The sequence below is a fragment of the Nuphar pumila genome, chromosome 5 (genome assembly GCF_984573655.1).
Source record: "Nuphar pumila chromosome 5, dmNupPumi1.hap1.1, whole genome shotgun sequence".
NCBI classification, from domain to species: domain Eukaryota; kingdom Viridiplantae; phylum Streptophyta; class Magnoliopsida; order Nymphaeales; family Nymphaeaceae; genus Nuphar; species Nuphar pumila.
Genome location: NC_143253.1, coordinates 59,809,902 through 59,826,763, shown reverse-complemented (window position 1 = coordinate 59,826,763; position 16,862 = coordinate 59,809,902). Strand labels below are relative to the sequence as shown.

At 34.1% G+C, this 16,862-nt stretch overlaps 1 pseudogene; it reads right to left on the bottom strand.

Annotated features, from left to right (window-relative positions):
• Positions 1-15,342: 15,342 nt before the first annotated feature.
• LOC149837678 (very-long-chain aldehyde decarbonylase GL1-9 pseudogene) lies at positions 15,343-16,306 on the bottom strand (annotated as a pseudogene).
• Between the last annotated feature and the right edge of the window lie 556 nt (positions 16,307-16,862).

The following is a 16,862-nucleotide window of genomic DNA, read 5'->3' as shown; positions in this document are numbered from 1 at the left end:
AAGTCCTAAAGAGATAGATTAAAATGAAGAGAAGCATACACTTGCATACATTGTTTTGCATTCAATCCCTAAAATTGAGGAGAGTTGTATTTAAGACCTAAGTCTAATGTAAACATGGAATAATCTCCTCAATATGGTCCTACCAAACCATACTTAGATCCTATATACAATGATGTCAGTTTAGGATAGAGTCTAGGCTCCTAAGGTTTGCATGAAAAATGAAGCTGACATATGTAGAAATAAAGACTTAGATAATATCAAAGCAAAAGAAAAAGGCATAATTCGACCGGACGGAGACAAGTCCCATCACGGTCGCCAAAACTGTGATCATCCTAAAAAATTTCCTCTCGTAATATTCTCTCTCTTCCTTCTCTTTTCCTTTCTAACCTCTATTTTCCTCCTTTTTGAAGGGAGTAAAATAAAAGAAAGAAAAGAAAGAAAGAAGAGGAGAAGAGGAACTATTTTGCGCGGTCTCACTTGACCTTGATTTGAAAAGATTTAAAAGATTACTCGCCTCCGTTTTTGAAATATTTGCGGGAAAACTGGGAGACGGGATCCGCTCGTCGGTACGAGGTTCGATCATTCCTGGCGCCTTTACCAGGGGTAATCGAACCAATGGTCGAATTAATGCCTTTTGCTTTACTAAGAATTTGTCTAAGAAATTATCCTAAGTCTAAATGCACAAAGAATCATGCTTGTGCAAATGCAAAGGTGTATGCTCTTTTGAAAAATATTTTGGAGAATTTCCCAAGTGTTTCTGAGATGAATCTGATAAAGTGAAGAAATGATTTTTAACTTAGAACTTAAGATTAAAGTTCTAAGTTTTTTTTTAGAATAATCAAGAGCTTGGGAATAGGAATCTGGAATTGGAAAATGATTTTGAAGTTTTTAGATAAAAGAAGAAGAAAGGAGTTTTCAAAGTCACAAAGGGACTTTGAATCAGAATAAAAAATGAAAATGGAATTGGATCAGAAGGAAAGGTAAAATCAAGAAATAAAATTTAGAAATGGAATTGATTTAAAAGTTGGAACTTTCAAGATGAAATCTGAATCCAAGATCTGGATTCTGAATAAAATTCAAAGTTGAATTTCGAATTTAGGATCTGAAATGGGAACTTGATTTGAAATCTGTGGAATGAAGTGGAATTGGTTTTAAGAATTGGAATTAAAGTGGAATTTGGATCTGGAATTTTGAATGGGATTGGATTCAAGGTTTTGGAATTCAAGATGGTATTTAGATCTGAAATCTGAGATCCAAGATAGGGTTGGATTCTGGACCCTAAGATGGAGTTGGATCTGAAGTCTGAGATCCAAAGTAGAATTGGATTCTGGATCCTAGAATGGATTTTTGGATCTAAATCTGAGATCCAAAGTGGAATAAAGATTTTGGACCCTAATTGGAATTTGGATCTGTAATTGGAAATCCAAAGTGGAATGGAGTTTATACTTGGAAATCTGGATCCAAGTTGAGACTAGGATTTGACTTTGGATTTGGATTATGAAAAGTCCAAATAGGACCTTTAAAGATGATCTGGGTTTTGAAAACCCAGATTGAACTTGAGAAAGTTTGGATTTTGAGATTCAAAGTCAATCTCAACTTTGATTCAAAACTTTGAAGAAAAACTGGATTTTGAATCAAAAGATGAATTAGAAACTTCAAAGTTAAATTGAACTTTGAAGTTGAATTTTGAATTGAGTTGGAAATTTGAAGTTTGAATATAAAGTGATTTTGGAATTTCAAAGTCAAATTGGACTTTGAAATTGAAATTTTGAATCTTAAAATTAGATAGAATTGGATTTGAATAAAATCTGATGAAGAAGAAGAAACACTTGGAATTTTGAAAAAGAAGTTTTGAAAATATGATGCAATTCTATCCTATATGATGAATGAATTTGAATAAGTTTGAAATTGGATTTGAAAATCATATTTCATTCTTCAAGTGAATTTAAATAAGACTAATGATATAATACACTCCTGACTATGGTCATTGAATGTATTATATAATAGTCATATCTAAATTCAGATGAAAATAAAATACCTTTTGGTGCTTTTATAGAATTTAAAATGAAATTAACCCACAATATACCCTGACTATGGCCATTGGTATATATTTTAGGTTAATTTTAAGTTAAATTCTGATAAAAGAAGAAAATATTTTTAGAAAAATATGATGAATTTTGAAAATGGATCCAGTGTGGATCCAGTGTTATTTTGTAAAAGATAAAAATGCTAAGTTTTGTCCACATCCTGACTATGGCCATTGATGTGGATCATCAACTTAGTATTAATTAACTCTTACGAAATGGTGTATGTGCCATTCGTGTTTCACCATGAAATTCCACTAGAGGGGGGGGTGAATAGTGAAATTTGATAATGATCGATAAAATAAAATAATTAAGCAATAAGGCACAACACATAAAACACATAATTTATACTGGTTCGGTCAGTATCCAGACCTACATCCAGTTCCCAAGCAAACCACTTGAGCTTTCCACTATAACATCCGAGTCACCAGATAAATAGTACAACACCCTCTTCCCCAGAGGTCTTCTTCTCTCAACAGAGAAGGACAACACCCTCTTTCACAGAGGTCTTCTTCTCTCAACAGAGAAGGGCAACACCCTCTTTTACAGAGGTCTTCTTCTCTCAACAGAGAAGGGCAACACCCTCTTTCACAAAGGTCTACTTCTTTCAACAAAGAAGGAATACAGTGAATAACAGAGTTACAATACTTCCTATAGAACCTTCAGAATGATATGAATGCACGAATGAAGGATTCTCAGAATGTTCTGTTTGTCACTCAGAGGATACTCTTTGTCAAAGAGCTGGACTTGACTTTTTCTCTTTTCTTTCTTTCCTTTTTCTCTTTCTTTTTCAAGGCTCTCTTTTCAAATATCGAATAGAAATTTTTCTCATTGTAAGCTCACACGTCTATTCCATTCCATGTTTGAATAGTTTATTTGAGTGTGTTTATATAGCTTTTAAAAAGTAGTCGTTACATTTTTGGAATTGTAACTTTTTGAAATGTGAAATGTTATGTCATTTCAAAAAATATCTTTTAGATAAATTCGAGAATGCCTTTTTCCATAAAAGTAGAATAGAGGGTACACTAGTCGTTGTAATATTTTAGGTAATACATATTTTATGTAAAAAGTCTATTTCTTACAATAGTACATTGAACGTTGGGTTGTAGTTTTGTCTTTATTCTAATTAATGATTTGAGGTACATTAGTACTTCTTTGCTTTAAATGAGTGTAAGTACAATGAGTGCTTTCAGATATTTATTTGTACATAGTCATGTCAAGTGTTTTCTTTATGTTGTGTATTTCAAAGTCTCCAGAGAGAATGAGGACCAAAAGAAGGTCGACATTCTTTGAGAAGGATATTAACAAGGATTTGTTACAGGAGGCATTTAATGCTTTGTAAAGAGAATGATGACTTCAAGTAAGTCAACATTCTATGGTTATGAAAAAATTAACTAGAGTTCTTTCAAAAACATATTTTATTTGTTTTTCTTTTGTGTAGCCGATTTATGTTTTTGTCTTCTTCTTATATTAAAAAACATTTCTTTAAAGAAGGTAACTAAAGTCTTTTTAAAACATATTTTATTTGTTTTTCTTTTGTAGTCGATTTTATGTTTTTGTCTTCTTCTTATATTAAAAATATTTCTTTAAAGAGGGAAACTAGAGTCTTTTCAAAAACATATTATATTTGTTTTCTCCATGTAGCCGATTTTATGTTTTTGTCTTTTTCCTACATTCCTTTTTTCATGTTGTCTTGTATATAGTGTAAGGTACAATTATTACATGACAAAATATCTTTTTCATAAAAGGTTGTAAGAAGGTACAATTATTGGTTTTCAAAAAGGAGCTTTTTGAAACTATCGTATACTTTTATGATATAGTGTTTATGAATGAGTATGTAATATGCAATATGCAAGTTCCTGAAGGTTCTGTTACATATGACTCTAAAGAAGAAAAAAGTCTTCATCTTGAGGTAGCTGATCTCTTCATTTGAACTTTAGGAATGCATGGCTCATCAAGCTTTTTCTTCAAGGAGTATGATTTCACCATAGTTGTACTTGAACAGGAAGTCTCCATCCTTATTGGGTGAGATATCCTTGCATCAAATACTCGTTAGATTTATGGCAAAACATATTCAGTCATAATATAACATTATTTCAAGAGGACATATTATCATATCATATAAAATCAAATGAGACAGTGTATCATATTATGTGACATCAAAACCGAGTTTCTTAAGATTCTCCCCCTTTTTGATGATGACAAAATATGCTCCCCCTGTCAAAAAGACATTATGCATAGAAATAATAATATGATAAAAAAGTGAAATAATGTTTAAAGAGAGAATATTTCTCCAATAATGAAGACAGGTTTTCTCCCCCTTTGTCATGGACAAAAAGGAAGGGATCATAGTAAAAGAGTTATTACAGACCAAATATTACAGTCCAAAAGTATTTAAAAGTTGTTACAGATAAAAAATGAGTTTATCTCGAAGGTGGAGGAGGTGAATGTGTTCGGTCGGCACGATTCCGCTTGCAAGTCTGCTGCAACAGGGCTTGATTACGAAGGATTTGATCTTGAGTTTGCTCGATATCCATCATAGCAGAAAAGTAATTGAAGGATGATGTTGGATCTGCTTCATCAGAGCCGGGCATGTGCAGGGACCTTAGATTGAAGGTGGTTCCATCGAGGACTTGCGAGGGACGGAGGATGACTTCGTTGTGAAGTGGTACTTGGAAGTATTTGAGAATGGGAGTTATGAAACACCCAAAAAGAAGAGGCTCGAATTTCTGATAATGAATAAAAAGGTCAAAAAGAATGGATGATCAGTTTATCGGAAGAGAAGAAAAGATTGCGTAGATAAGAAGAGAGATTTTTCGAGGAACTAATCCCTGGCGGGGACGCTTGGGATAGATGTTGTGGAGAAGAATCTGGGCAAGTAGTTGAGCATGAAGTTGGAGATTCCTCATGTGCCATGGAAGTTGGTAGCAGTTGGTGCAGAGAAGTATTTTTCGAAGTACCGATCGTTCGATTGGTACTATGGTGTTAAGGTCGGTACCGGTGGAAGGTAGGTTTAGAATTCTACCTAGGTCGGAAGCATCGAAAATCATCAGCTTTCCTCGGACTTTGCTGGTGATTGAGGTTTGTTCATGATCAGTAGAGAAGTTGGTATAAAACAATCGAACTAATTCGAGATAATAGGCAGCTTGGGATGAAGATCCTATTAGAGGTTTGAGTTCAGGGAGATAGGTGTCTAAGTCAAAGAGCATGAAGTCGTCAAAGTTAACCAATTTACCTTCATGAATGGGGCAAGAGCATAGTAAGTTGTAAGTGTGAAACAAATCTGGATACCTTAGATCAGTTGCAGTAATCACATTGTTGGAGGAGGAAGAGGCCATTGCAAGAGTTTGTAAGAAAAAAAGGAACTAAGGAGAGCGAGTTTGAAGTGGGTAATAGTGTGTAGGAGAATTGATAGATACGAGTGAAATTGGTATGGTATGAACCATTCCATTTAATAGACGAATGAAAATAATTTTGATAGGTTTTGAATGACATTGGAAGTGAGTGATTTTTAGAATTTAGTCAAATAAGAAAATCCGTGAGTAGTAAGTTAAGAGGCTTGTGAATGACAAATCAAATCAAGATTGGAGGATAGTGTATTATATTTGAGAAGAAGTCAAGGAGGACATGGTTTTGAATTATTCTTTTATATAAGAAAGAATTATCATGTGAGAGTTTTATCGAATTGTGAGTTTGTGTCATGTATGGAGTGACTTGATGTGTGATAAAGCCAAAAGAGTGAATTTTTCTATGGTTTTTAAAGATTTCCAAGAGATGAGGTGAAATAATGGCCTAATAAAAACAAATATCCTTTTATAAGATGTTTTTACTTTATGGAGAGTATACGTGAAGAATCTGTTTGGAATAAGACAAATAGAGATGTGTGAGTGACATAAGATGAAGTTTTTCTTGAGGAAGTTTTTAATGAGTCTTGATTGGAGAGAAAGATATACAATATGAAAAAGGTCATGATTGCTAAAGACGATAATTGATTGTACATAATCTATGATATAGTAAAAAAAATTTACGTGAAATGTAGCAACAAAAAGATCGATCGATAAATAATCAAATTTTGACCCAAGTTTTAGAGAAGTATATTGAAAGGACAAAAAGATATATCATTTGAATATGAGGAATATACTATTTTGTTGAAGATCGGCTAGCCTATCATGAGAGAGAGGAGTGATGATGATGGAAAGAAGAAGATATTTTGATTAGACATAAAGTTGTTTTGAGAGAAACAATGAGAAACTCATGAAGAGAGATAGAGAGAGAGAGAGAGAGAGAAAAAGTGAGCAATGATGGCCTACTAAAACAAGAAACAAGTGGGTGTTATTAAAATATAGTGCATGGGTTGAAGTGTAGAAGATTGTTATTCGTATGAGGGGTTTTCACAAGAGGACAAAAGGTGATGAAAGGATGTTATGAGATGAGTGATATGAAAGAGTGTCATAATACTTATATTTAAAGAAGGTAGTACTCATGGGTATGCGTGGAGGAGGATAGGACAAAGTGTGATTATTAATGTGTACTTGAAAGGTGACAAAATGAAAGACATAAAGAATGTGTTGTTATTCATAGAAGTTTTGGTTTGAGGAACAAGGTTTTGAAGGAATTCGATTGAAGGAGTTCATAGTTTCTTTAGGAAAATAGTAAAGGAGTCAAAGTTATGAATGGAGATTCAAATTGTATGTGTGAGAGAGAGAAAAGTAACTAAAGTAACTATATAGTAAAAAGAAAGTCAAGTTATGAGAAACAATAATTATGAAAGTGATGTAAAAGATGATATGACAAGAGGTAGAATGTACTTTGACATGAAGTTTCAACTTTTTAAGGCAATTTGTGGTATTCGAGACCCTTAGAAATGATTCTTTTGTAAACCAAAAAAAATGTGAAAGGAAGACACGATTATTAAATTTTTAAAGTTCTGTTATTATCCTTATTAAGATGAATTTAGTAAATATTATGAACTCGAGTGAACTTAATATTTTAGTTTTATATATCATTCAATTTACATATACCTAGCTCTCTTCTTATTCTTATAAAATCTTCATTTTTTAAAGGTTTAGTAAAGATGTCTGCTAGTTGTTTATCTGTGGGTATAAATTCTAGTTTAATTATATTATTTAAGACTTGTTCTCTTAGAAAGTGATGTCTAATTTGAATGTGTTTAGTTCGAGAATGTAAAACAGGATTTTTGGAAAGGTTTATAGCACTTGTGTTATCACATAAAATAGTTGTATTTTCGAATTTTAAACCAAAATCTTTCAAAGTTTGTTTCATCCAGATGACTTGTGTACAGGCTAGGCTAGCAGCAATGTATTCGGCTTCAGTAGTTGATAAGGATACACAGTTTTGTTTCTTACTGAACCATGATACTAGTGAGTGCCCTAGCATATGACATGTTCCACTTGTGCTTTTTCTGTCAGATTTACTTCCAGCTAAGTCAGCATCGCTGTATGAGATTAGATCAAATGTAGAGGATTTTGAATAGAATAATCCAAAATTAACTGTGTCTTTTAAATATCTCATTATTCTTTTTACAGCTTTAAGATGTGATTCTTTTGGATTTGACTGAAATCTAGCACACAAGCAAACACTGAACATAATATCTGGACGGCTAGCAGTTAAATAAAGAAGTGATCCTATCATACCTCGGTATACCTTTGTATCAACAGACTTACCATCTTCATCTTTGTCCAAAACAGTAGTAGTGCTCATAGGAGTAGATTTTGAAGCAGTTGAGTTCATGTTGAACATCTTCAGAAGTTCACGAGCATACTTAGATTGATTGATGAAAACTCCATCCTTGGTTTGCTTGATATGCAGTCCAAGAAAGTAGGTGAGTTCTCCCATCATGCTCATTTCAAATTCTTTCTGCATGGACTTAGAAAAATCTTCACAAAGAGTGCTGTTAGAAGATCCAAAGATGATGTCGTCGACATATATTTGAACAATTAGGGTATGATTATTCACTACTTTAACAAATAATGTAGAATCTGCTTTGCCAACAGAAAAACCAGTTTTTAATAAAAAAGTTTTAAGCCTATCATACCAAGCACGAGGTGCTTGTTTTAAACCATATAAAGCACGTTTGAGTTTAAAAATATGATCTGGGTATTGTTCATTTTCAAATCCTGGAGGTTGTTTTACATAAACTTCTTCATTTATAAAACCATTTAAGAAAGCACTTTTAACATCCATTTGATATAATTTGAAATCCATATAGCTTGCATATGCTAATAGCATTCTAATAGATTCAAGTCTAGCAACAGGAGCAAATGTTTCATCAAAATCAATACCTTCCTCCTGGTTGTATCCTTGAGCTACTAGTCTTGCCTTGTTTCTTATAACATTACCTGCTTCGTCTAGCTTGTTTCTGAAGATCCATCTTGTCCCAATGATTGGATGATCCTTTGGTCTAGGTACAAGATCCCAAACATCATTTCTTTGGAATTGATTCAGTTCTTCAGTCATGGCTAGCATCCAGAACTCATCAATGATGGCTTCATCAATCTTCTTTGGTTCAAGTTGAGAAATGAATGCCATGTTTGCAATTCGTTCTAGCTGAGCTCTAGTTTGAACCCCCTTTGTTATTTCTCCTAAAATCTGCTTTTGAGGATGATCTTTGATATCGACAAAGGTTCTTTGATGATCATCTTCATTAGACTTAGCTGTGTTATCTAAAAATAAATCTGTACTTTCAACATCATCATCATTAGTTTGTATATGAACAGATTGATCAATAGATTCACAAAAACTAACATGCATAGATTCTTCAATAGTATTATGACTCTTATTGAAAACTCTGTATGCTTTACTATGACTTGAATATCCTAAGAATATGCCTTCAACAGATTTAGCATCAAACTTATCTAGGCTATCTTTTGTGTTTAGGATAAAGCATTTACATCCAAAGACTTTAAAATAGTCTATTCTTGGAGTTCTGTCATAGAATAGTTCATAGGGAGTTTTATTTAATAAGGGTCTAATGAGAACTCTATTTGTTATGTAGCATGCAGTATTAACAGCTTCTGCCCAAAAAGATTTTGCAAAATTATTGTGTTGGAGCATAGTCCTGGCAGATTCCTGAAGGGTTCTATTCTTTCTTTCTACTACACCATTTTGAGGTGCAGCTCTAGGAAAAGCAAAGTTATGAGAAATACCATGCAAGTTACAAAAATTTTCAAAAAGTTCATTTTCAAATTCTCCTCCATGGTCACTACGGATTTTAACAATAGAACAAGATTTTTCGTTTTGTAATTTTTTACATAAGATTTCAAATTGACAAAACGTGTCACTTTTGTTTTTCAAAAATATTACCCAAGTAAATCTTGAGTAGTCATCTACAATAACAAAAACGTATTTATTGTGATTATGACTAGCTACTCTAGAAGGACCAAAAAAGATCCAGGTGGAGAAGCTCTAAAGGTCTCTTACTTGAAATGATATTTTTTGATTTGAAAGATGATTTTGATAATTTTTCTAATTGACATGCATCACAAAAGTAATCCTTTTTAAAAGAAATTTTGGGTAACCCACGTACTAACTTATTTTTAGCTAATTTAGACATGTATTTAGAATTTATATGACCCATTCTTAAGTGCCATAAATGTTGAGAGTCATTATTAGCTATAAGACAATGTTCTGTGATGTTTTCTAGGTATAGTTCATATATATTATTCTTTCTTATACCTTTTAAGATGATGTTTTCATTGGTGTCTGCTATGAGGCATGCATCATGATTAAAGCTAACATTATAACCTGTGTCACACATTTGACTGATACTTAGTAGGTTATGTTTTAAGCCTTTAACAAGGAGAACGTCTTTGATAAGAGGCTTATCTATGTTACCAATATTTCCAATACCAATTATCAAACCTTTGTTGTTATCTCCAAAGGTGACGGTTCCTCCTTCTTTATGATGAAGAACAACAAAAAGGTCTGGATGTCCTGTCATGTGCTTTGAACATCCACTATCCAGTATCCATCTGTTCTTCTTCTTTGGAGCCTGCAAAACATTAAGTAAATCTCCTTTTTGGTACCCAATCGGGTCCTTTTTTGTTAGACTTTGGAACCCATATCCATTTGGATTTGGGTTTGTCTATATCTTTAGAGGAGTTAAAAAGATTATCATTATAATACTCCTTATTTGGTTCAGATGAACTTTTCACAAACGTGGTCTTTTGATTCATACAAGAAGGTTTTTTGAAATGAGAGTAGCCAATACCATTCTTGTAAAAACAGACCTTCTGAGAGGATAAGAGTTTATCCAAGTTCTCTTTACCTTTAGTAAACTTGAAAACCGTTTTCATGAGGTTCTCAGTTTTACCTTTTAGCTCTGAAATTTCTACTTGCATATTTTTAGTTTTGGAGCTAGTAGAAGAAATTTCAGACATAAGCATAAGATTTTCCTTTTTCAACTCAGAATTTTCAGACATAAGCATACGACTTTCCTTTTTCAACTCAGAATTTTCACTGCTGAGTTTTTCATTCTCTTGGGAAAGCTTTAAATTTTCAGATTTTAAATCTTTATTTTTGAAACTCAATTTTCTAGATTCTTCAAATAGTTCTTGAAAAGCATCTAGAAGTTCTTCAAAGGAAAAATCAGAGATTTCACTTACCGAACTTTCGTTTGCCATGAAGCACATATTTGCAGTTTCGGCTTCATCATCACTTGACTCTTCACTCGTGGATGGTTCTGAATCACCCCATTGAGCATGCAGAGCCTTTTTCTTGAAGAACCTCTTCTTTGGTTCCTCAGTCTTGGACTTTCTTTTGAGAAGGGGACAGTCACGTTTTAAGTGGCCTGGGTTATTACACTGAAAGCACATGGGATCTTCTTTAGGATCTTTTCTTTCCTTGTGCCTGTTTGGAAGCCGGTTCCTTCTCATGAAGCGCTGGAATTTTCTGGTAAGTAGCGCAATTTCTGATTCTTTATCTGAGTCTTCATTCTCAGATAGGGCTGGGAAAGCTAGAGTTTTCTTTACTGGTTGCTCTTCTTCCCTTCTTTCTTTCATGTAGACTTCATAGGCCATAAGATTGCCTATTAAGTCGTCCATAAGCTTAGATAAATCTTGAGCTTCTTCAATAGCAGTAGTCTTTTTCTCTCAATCAGTTGTGAGAGATCTCAAGATTTTCTTCACCTTTTCAGTCTGGGAATATGTTACACCCAGAGATTTCAGATCGTTGGTGATGTTGGTGAATCTGGTAAACATCTCTGTGATGGGTTCATCTTTGTTCATTTTGAACAACTCATATTTTCTAATAAGAGATGAAATTTTGGCTTCTTTCACTTTGTTGGTTCCTTCATGAATAACTTCCAAAGAATGCCAAATATCATATGCAGATTCACATATAGATATTCTATTGAATTCGTTTTGATCAATGACACAATATAAGGCATTCATAGCCTTTGCATTTAGGTTTGCCATTTTCTTTTCTTCATCAGACCATAAGCTATAGTCTGCGGATGGAGATGTGTATGGATGCTCAACAATTTTCCATACAGCAAAATCTATGGATTTGAGAAATATAGTCATTCTGCACTTCCAATATCCATAGTAGGAGCCATTGAAGAAAGGAGGACAAGATGCGTGTTGACCTTCAATATCACGAGCATAGGAAGTAGATGCCATTTGTGCTGGAAGACTTGTTACGTCAAAATCAGCAAACCTGCTTTGATACCAAATGAAATTCCACTAGAGGGGGGGGTGAATAGTGAAATTTGATAATGATCGATAAAATAAAATAATTAAGCAATAAGGCACAACACATAAAACACAGAATTTATACTGGTTCGGTCAGTATCCAGACCTACATCCAGTCCCCAAGCAAACCACTTGAGCTTTCCACTATAACATCCGAGTCACCGGATAAATAGTACAACACCCTCTTCCTCAGAGGTCTTCTTCTCTCAACAGAGAAGGACAACACCCTCTTTCACAGAGGTCTTCTTCTCTCAACAGAGAAGGGCAACACCCTCTTTCACAGAGGTCTACTTCTTTCAACAAAGAAGGAATACAGTGAATAACAGAGTTACAATACTTCCTATAGAACCTTCAGAATGATATGAATGCACGAATAAAGGATTCTCAGAATGTTCTGTTTGTCACTCAGAGGATACTCTTTGTCAAAGAGCTGGACTTGACTTTTTCTCTTTTCTTTCTTTCCTTTTTCTCTTTCTTTTTCAAGGCTCTCTTTTCAAATATCGAATAAAAATTTTTCTCGTTGTAAGCTCACACGTCTATTCCATTCCATGTTTGAATAGTTTATTTGAGTGTGTTTATATAGCTTTTAAAAAGTAGTCGTTACATTTTTGGAATTGTAACTTTTTGAAATGTGAAATGTTATGTCATTTCAAAAAATATCTTTTAGATAAATTCGAGAATGCCTTTTTCCATAAAAGTAGAATAGAGGGTACACTAGTCGTTGTAATATTTTAGGTAATACATATTTTATGTAAAAAGTCTATTTCTTACAATAGTACATTGAACGTTGGGTTGTAGTTTTGTCTTTATTCTAATTAATGATTTGAGGTACATTAGTACTTCTTTGCTTTAAATGAGTGTAAGTACAATGAGTGCTTTCAGATATTTATTTGTACATAGTCATGTCAAGTGTTTTCTTTATGTTGTGTATTTCAAAGTCTCCAGAGAGAATGAGGACCAAAAGAAGGTCGACATTCTTTGAGAAGGATATTAACAAGGATTTGTTACAAGAGGCATTTAATGCTTTGTAAAGAGAATGATGACTTCAAGTAAGTCGACATTCTATGGTTATGAAAAAAGTAACTAGAGTTCTTTCAAAAACATATTTTATTTGTTTTTCTTTTGTGTAGCCGATTTATGTTTTTGTCTTCTTCTTATATTAAAAAACATTTCTTTAAAGAAGGTAACTAAAGTCTTTTTAAAACATATTTTATTTGTTTTTCTTTTGTAGTCGATTTTATGTTTTTGTCTTCTTCTTATATTAAAAATATTTCTTTAAAGAGGGAAACTAGAGTCTTTTCAAAAACATATTATATTTGTTTTCTCCATGTAGCCAATTTTATGTTTTTGTCTTTTTCCTACATTCCTTTTTTCATGTTGTCTTGTATATACTGTAAGGTACAATTATTACATGACAAAATATCTTTTTCATAAAAGGTTGTAAGAAGGTACAATTATTGGTTTTCAAAAAGGAGCTTTTTGAAACTATCGTATACTTTTATGATATAGTGTTTATGAATGAGTATGTAATATGCAATATGCAAGTTCCTGAAGGTTCTGTTACATATGACTCTAAAGAAGAAAAAAGTCTTCATCTTGAGGTAGCCGATCTCTTCATTTGAACTTTAGGAATGCATGGCTCATCAAGCTTTTTCTTCAAGGAGTATGATTGCACCATAGTTGTACTTGAACAGGAAGTCTCCATCCTTATTGGGTGAGATATCCTTGCATCAAATACTCGTTAGATTTATGGCAAAACATATTCAGTCATAATATAACATTATTTCAAGAGGACATATTATCATATCATATAAAATCAAATGAGACAGTGTATCATATTATGTGACATCAAAACCGAGTTTCTTAACATACCATTGTGAGCATTTTGAGAAATAAAGAAAAATGTATGAAAACAAACAATTCATGATATTCACAATGTTCATTCATTCTACCTAAAGCAGGAAATGTAAATTCTCATTCCAATCTAACTATTACAATGGATAAAATCAAATGCACAACCCCAAGTAATGATTTATTTTCCATATTTCCTGCAAAACAACCAGGTTAGTAATGAAAAGAAAAGGAAAATCATATGTATATATATATGGAAATCAAATGATGAAAATATATGTATGGTAAAGAGGATGGAAAATGGCATATGTATGTAAATACATACGTACATATATATGTGGGTGTGTATACGTATAGGTAAATTTATGTATATTAACAATTTGGAAAGTATATAGAGGTATACATGGATATATATGCATATACATATATATACCTATACATATATATACATATATACATATGGATATGGACATATGAATATAGAACATCACATGAAAAGTCACATGTGAAAAGGGTATTCCGAATTTTGCCTTTGTAGTGAATGGTATATCATACACACTCATAATGATTCAGCAAATGTGAAAAATCAGCAGATATACAAGCATTAGAGAAGAGGCCTGGGCCTGAGCATTGGTATGCTGTGATGGTAAAAATGCTGCAAATGGCAACCATGGATAATGCAGGAGGAAATGAAGCCTAAACTATATGAAACAAGCATGTTGGTGGTGTAACAGGACTGTGTATGGAGTCACAACAAGTTGGTAGCTGAAGATTGTATGGTGACAGCATGGCTAGGGTGATATATACAAGGACTAAGGAGCATATGTTATCATATAACCAGAGGAACAAACCTACTGCAGTCATTGAACCTGTAGCATGAACAACATGGGTTGCAGGATAATTGACTGATGGTCTTTGAAACCAGTTCATGAGGGCCCAGGCAAGTTCATAGGCCCTGTCACCAGCGATTTTTACAGCAACATTGACAGGTAATTCTTGATGGTTTTGACAGTGATGGTGAATGTGAATGGACAGTAATGACTGCAATATAGGAGATGAAATGGAGCTGATATATAGATATAAGTGGTGCATCGATGATAATATATAGGTGGTGATGAGGTAGTGAGCACGATGGCTGTGCTTGAGGTGTGGGAAATGGAGGTAAGTACAGGAATGATGCATAGTGAGTATTGGAGATGTTATGGAGGATCTGATGGGAAGGTTGTGCTGTGAAGAGATGCTGTGAAATGGAACATAATGCAATAAGTATGGTGCAGTGAGCGAGTGTACATACTGTGGTAAGACGATGATGAAACAAGGAACCAACCTTAACAAGTTGCCATGATTAACAATGGTATTAAAAAAAAATGGGGTAAATCAAGCATTATCCCCAGTCTAGATAATCTTAACAAACTCAGACTATTTACTTCATTTTTTATTTTTTTATTTTTTTTTTGAACAAAAGATTCCTTTCTACTTCGACTATGATACAGTATGCTACCTAGACCACAAAAAAAAAATACTCTGCTCTCTGCAATCAGTAATAAGGCAGACACCCAAACCATAGGACAAAAAAAAAACATGACAACACAGTGACCTAAAGCTAGCTATAACCCACAGTAACAAGGAAACCTCACATTGTAATCTTTTCCTTTCTCCAAGACCTACCACTAGTGATCAGTCTCATAGAAATGGGCCTAACCTGGTGGGAAGTGGTGGTTGTTGTAGGTAATTGTAGCGGTGAAGGCGGTGTAAATGATGCTACAGCTGAATATAATCACTGTGTAGCAGACAGGGACTGGGCGGTGAAATGCTGCACTAAAAAAAGGCTATACTAAAAGGGCTATAACATGTGTAAAAGAAAAGGAAAATTATTGCATTTGTATAAGGATCCCAAAGCGTAAAAAGACCACAACATGTTTGTAGAAAGATTATTTTACATCAGCAAAATGCTACAGTATATGCAAAAGGGAAAAAAGAATGTTACTGTATGTTTAAGGGAGTCCAGGACATACCTTGGTGATGATGGATGTCATGATAGGCAATATTGTTCTGGAAAAGCATATGGAATAGATTGCCTGATAACCAAAGTCCACCATGGTCATCAACTGTCTTAACAACAACAAAGCAGAAAAAGAAGATTGCAGTTTGAGTAGTCATTCCTAAAAATAGAAATGACATTGCCCTTCCAAAAGTGTCAAGCAAAAGACCTCCCAAGGGGTGGTTGTATAGAGCTCCAATTGCATATTGGACAACCAACTTGTGGTGTTGTGAGTGAATGTGACTGTATAAGAACTTGCTCTGGTGCATGAGCTGGTGAATAAAATATTGCCATTTATCCATGACAAACATAGCTATTAGGATCTGAAATAACTGGACAAGATAGCATGGTTGCACTGGGTCATCTGTGAAACCTGCTTTTGATGTCACCGAGAACAGCATCTGAGCAACGATTGTCTGGGCCAGCTGCTGAAGAAGGATGCCCTTGATCACTGAGGAAAGTGGCACCGAGTTCTTGTCTTCTTCCTCCTTCCTGATGTGCATCTGATACCGATCCAACGGAGGCAGCATTTGATACATTCCGGCATACAGCCAATAGACCACAATGGGAGCAAATGTCCCCATGGACTCATCGCTCACATACCCCTCCCAAAACACCATCCTGGGACTATTCCAAGAGGCCGAAAGAGAGGGTGGGTGTCTTTAAATGAAGGCGAATTCACAAAGCACCATAGTTCTCTTCTGAGAGAATCCGACGATGTGTGTGTACAGAAGACGCTGGGGATCAGACAGACTCACAAAGTCCCTCCTGCAGAAATTGGGTTTTGGGTATTCATCTGTGGACAAGACCACATATATAGGTTAGTGGGTGCAGTGCTTGATTGAGGCTTCCTCCATCGAAACCCAATCTGACGCTGGAATGGAACTTTGATCGAGTTTTGGGCATGGATTCAGCACCCAATTTATTTATTTTTTTTGTAACAGGTTTGGTCTGAGGTGTATGTCTTCAATCCACGAATGGGAGTGTGATGATGCAAAGGAATTAAAAATGGAAAAATGAGAAGTTTAGATCACATGAGGGTGGTAAAAAAAAAAAGCTACAGATGTAAAAGAAGAAAACACAAACCAAAGGAAATGGAAAAAAGAAAAAACACAGAGAAAACTATATTAGACCCGATGAATGAATTGCAATCATGCATTGAATCAAGACACATAT